Consider the following 5,000-nt stretch of genomic DNA (forward strand, 5'->3'; position numbering starts at 1 on the left):
ATCCTGGATGGGGCAGGACCTTGGACAAGGCCGGGAGAGTATCGCCGCCCGCCGGAGGAGATAGAGGCAGCGAAGGCGGAACAGCGATACTGGGAAGAACAGCTAAGAAAGCAACAGGAGGCCGAGAGGCAGCAGCAAAAAAAAATTGGGGGGGGGGCACATGGGTAGATTGGCTAAGGCGGGTTTAAGATCTGAGCCAACTCCCCGTGCTTACCGTGGGGAGCGAGTGACTGTACAAGCACCGTGTTATGCGGTGGTGCGCATGGTGTCGCCCATGCGCACTCACAGCCCGGTGCGCTCGGTGAAAGCTCCTCACCACTGTCGTACTAAAGTTGGCACCCAGCCAGCTTGGAGTATGCCCGCTCAGCATTCCTGTCCTCCAGTGCACCTCCATTGCCCAGTACGTCCTGTGCCTGCCCCGCGCACTCTTCCTCCAGTACGCCTCCATAGCCCAGTACGGCCGGTGCCTGCTTTGAGCAGTCGGTCCTCAGTGCGTCTCCCCAGTCCGGTGAGACCTGTTCCAGCTCCACGAATAAAGCCTCCAGTGATAATCGATGGTCCGAAGCCTGTAGAGATGATCCATGGCACGAAGCCTCTAGTGATGATCCATGGCCCCGAGCCTGTAGGGATGTTCCATGGCACGAAGCCTCCAGAGGTAATCCATGGCCCGGAGCCTGTAGAGATAATCCATGGCTAGAAGCCTGTAGGGATTATCCATGGTCCGGAGCCTGTAGGGATAATCCATGGCACAAAGCCTGTAGGGATAATCCATGGCCCGGCACCTGTATTGATGATCCAAGGCATGGAGCCTGCAACGACGCTCCTCAGTCCGGAGCCTCCAGCGACGCTCCTCAGTCCGGAGCCTCCAGCGACGCTTCTCAGTCCGGAGCCTCCAGCGACGCTCCACAGTCCGGAGCCTCCAGCGACGCTCCTCAGTCCGGAGCCTCCAGCGACGCTCCTCAGTCCGGAGCCTCCAGCGACCCTCCTCAGTCCGGAGCCTCCAGCGACCCTCCTCAGTCCGGAGCCTCCAGCGACCCTCCTCAGTCCGGAGCCTCCAGCGACCCTCCTCAGTCCGGAGCCTCCAGCGACGCACCTCAGTACGGAGCCTCCAGCGACGCTCCTCAGTCCGGAGCCTCCAGCGACGCTCCTCAGTCCGGAGCCTCCAGCGACGCTCCTCAGTCCGGAGCCTCCAGCGACGCTCCTCAGTCCGGAGCCTCCAGAGACGCTCCACAGTCCGGAGCCTCCAGCGACGCTCCTCAGTCCGGAGCCGCCAGCGACGCTCCTCAGACCGGAGTCTTCAGCGACGGTCCGCAGCTCGGAGTCTTCAACGGCGGTCTGCAGCTCGGAGTCTTCAGCGGCGGCCTTCGGCCCGGAGTCTTCAGCGGCGGTTGGCGTTCCAGAGCCTCCGGCGATGATCCACGGTCTGGTTCCTCTGGACACACAGAAGCGGGGGGATCAGTGGGGGGGGTACGCCCGGAACCAGAGCCGCCGCCAATTATAGATGCCCACCCGAACCCTCCCCAATAGGTTCAGGTTTGCGGCCGGGAGTCCGCACCTTTGGGGGGGTACTGTCACGCTCTGACCTAGGAGAGCTGTGTTTTCTCTGTTTAGTTAGGTCAGGGTGTGATAGGCGGGTGGGCATTCTGTGTTTGGTGTTCTATGTTTTGGCCGGGTATGGTTTCCAATCAGAGGCAGCTGTCATTCGTTGTCTCTGATTGGAAGCCATACTTAGGCAGCCTGTTTTTCCCTGTGTTTTCATGGGATCTTGTTTTTGTGCAGCTGTGTTTGAGCAGCCCCAGAACGTCACGTTTGTTTCAGTTTCACCTGTTTCTTGTTTTGTTCGGGTTCACTAATAAAATATGTGGAACTACCGGCACGCTGCGCCTTGGCTGATTTATGACAGGGAATTCGAAGATAGCACTCGTGACACCTCAGGGAAATAAACTACAGCTCCTTCAGAAACTATTGATAACCTTTGACTTTTTTAATGTTGTGTTACAGCCTTTATTCAAAGTGGATTAAGATTTTTCTCCCCTACATCTACACACAATATGCCATAATGACGACGTGAAAACATGTTTTTAGAAATATTTGCACATTTATTGAAAATTAAATACAGAAATATCTAATTTTCATAAGTATTCACACCACTGAGTCAATACATGTTAGAATAACCTTTCTGGGTAAGTCTGTAGGAGCTTTGCACACCTGTATTGTACAATATTTGCACATTATTCTTTTTAAAATTCTTCAAGCTCTGTCAAGTTGGTTGTTGATCATTGCTAGACAGCCATTTTAAGTCTCGCCATAGATTTTCAAGCCAATATAAGTCAAAATTGTAACTAGGCCACTCAGGAACATACAATGTATCTTGGTAAGCAACGCCAGTGTATATTTGGCCTTGTGTTTTAGGTTATCGTCCTGCTGAAAGGTGAATTAATCTCCCAGTGTCTGGTGGAAAGCAGACTGAACCAGATTTTCCTCTAGGATTTGGCTTTGCTAAGCTCCATTCTGTTCATTTTTTATCCTGGAAAAACTCCCATGTCCTTAACAATACAAGCATATCCATAACACCATGCAGCCACCACTACACTATGCTTGAAAATATGTAGGGTGGTACTTGGTAATGTGTTGTATTGGATTTACTAAAAAGGAAAAAAAGTTCTTTGCTTTGCCACATTCTTTGCAGTATTACAGTCGTGCCTTGTTGCAAACAGAATGCATGTTTTGGAATATTTTGTACTCAAATCAAATCCCATTTTATTTGTCACATGCGCCGAATACAACAGGTGTATAACTTACCGTGAAATGTTTACTTACAAGCCCTTAACCAACTATGTAGTTTAAAGAAAATAGAGTTAAGAAAGATTTACTAAATAAACTAAAGTAAAAAATAAATAAACAACACAATTAGATAAAAATAATGAGGCTATATACAGGGGGTACCGGTACCGCGTCAGTGTGCGGGGATACAGGTTACGTGAGGTAATTTGTACATGTAGGTCGGGGTGAAGTCACTATGCATAGATTATAAATAGCGAGTAGCAGCAGTGTAAAAACAAAGGGTGGGGGGTGTCAATGCAAATAATCTTGGTGGCCATTTCATTAATTGTTCAGCTGTCTTTTGGCATGGGGATAGAAGCTGTTAAGGAGCCTTTTGGACCTAGACTTGGTGCTCCGATATCGCTTGTCATGCCATTTTTTGGGCCTTCCTCTGACATGCCTAGTATATAGGTCCTGGATGTCAGGAAGCTTGGCCCCAGTGATGTACTGGGCTGCACTCACTACCCTCTGTAGCACCTTGTGGTCAGATGCCGAGCAGTTGCCATACCAGGTGTTGATGTAACCGGCCAGGATGCTCTCGATGGTGGAGCTGTAGAACTTTTAGAGGATCTGGGGACCCATGCCAAATCTTTTCATTCTCCTCAGGTGGAAAAGGTGTTGTCGTGCCCTCTTCACGACTTTCTCGGTGTGTTTGGACCATGATAGTTTGGTGGGAATGTGGACACAAGTTAACTTGAAACTCTCAACCCGCTCCACTACAGCCCCATCGATGTGAATGGGGGTGTGTTTGGCCCTCCTTTTCCTGTAGTCCACAATTATCTCCTTTGTCTAGCTCACGTTGAGGGAGAGGTTGTTGTCTCTGACGTACCCTATAGGCTGTCTCATCATTGTCGGTGATCAGGCCTACCACCGTTGTGTCATCAGCAAACTTAATGATGGTGTTGGAGTCGTGCTTGGCCATGCAGTTGTGGGTGAACAGGGAGTACAGGAGGGGACTAACCACGCACCCCTGAGGGGCCCCTGTGTTGAGGATGAGTGTGGCAGATGTGTTGGTGCCTACTCTTACCACCTGGGAACGGCCCGTCAAGAATTCCAGGATCCAGTTAGAGAGGGAGGTGTTTAGTTCCAAATTCCTTAGCTTAGCGATGAGCTTTGTGGGCACTATGGTGTTGAACGCTGAGCTGTAGTCAATGAACAGCATTCTCATATAGGTGTTCCTTTTGTCCAGGTGGGAAAGGGCAGTGTGGAGTGCGATTGAGATTGCGTCATCTGTGGATCTGTTGGGGCGGTATGCAAACTAGGGTCTAGGGTTTCCGGGAGGATGGTGTTGATGTGAGCCATGGCCCGCCTTTCAAAGCACTTCATGGCTACCGACGTGAGTGCTACAGGGTGGTAGTCATTTAGGCAGGTTTCTTGAGCACAGGGACTATGGTGGTCTGCTTGAAACATGTAGGCATTACAGACTCGGTCAGGGAGAGGTTGAAAATGTCAGTGAAGACACTTGCCAGTTGGTCCGCGCATGCTCTGAGTACATGTCCTGGTAATCCATCTGGCCCCGCGGCCTTGTGAATGTTGACCTGTTTAAAGGTCTTGCTCACATCGGCAACGGGGAGCGTGTTCACACAGTCGTCTGGAACAGCTGGTGCTCTCATGCTCGCTTCAGTGTTGCTTGCCTCGAAGCGAGCATATAAAGCATTTAGCCCATCTGGTAGGCTCACGTCACTGGGCAGCTTGCAGCTGAGTTTCCCTTTGTAGTCAGTAATAGTTTGCAAGCCCGGCCACATCTGCCGAGCATCAGAGCAGGTGCAGTAGGATTCAATCTTAGTCCTGTATTGACGCTTTGCCTGTTTGATCGTTCATCTGAGGGCCTAGTGGGATTTCTTATGTCAGGATTAGTACGTACGGTCACTGTGGGGACCTCGTTTCGTAGATGTATTTATTGATGAAGCCGGTGACTGAGGTGATATACTTGTGAATGCCATTGGATGAATCCCGGAACATATTCCAGTCTGTGCTAGCAAAACAGTCCTGTGGCATAGCATCCTCGTTATCTGACCACTTCCGTATTGAGCGAGTCACTGGTACTTCCTGCTTTAGTTTTTACTTGTAAGCAGGAATCAGGAGGATAGAATTATGGTCAGATTTTCCAAATGGAGGGCGAGGGAGAGCTTTCTATGCTTCTCTGTGTGTGGCGTAAAGGTGGTCTAGAGTTTTTT

Source organism: Salmo salar, chromosome ssa10 (assembly GCF_905237065.1).
Source record: "Salmo salar chromosome ssa10, Ssal_v3.1, whole genome shotgun sequence".
Taxonomy (NCBI): Eukaryota; Metazoa; Chordata; class Actinopteri; order Salmoniformes; family Salmonidae; genus Salmo; species Salmo salar.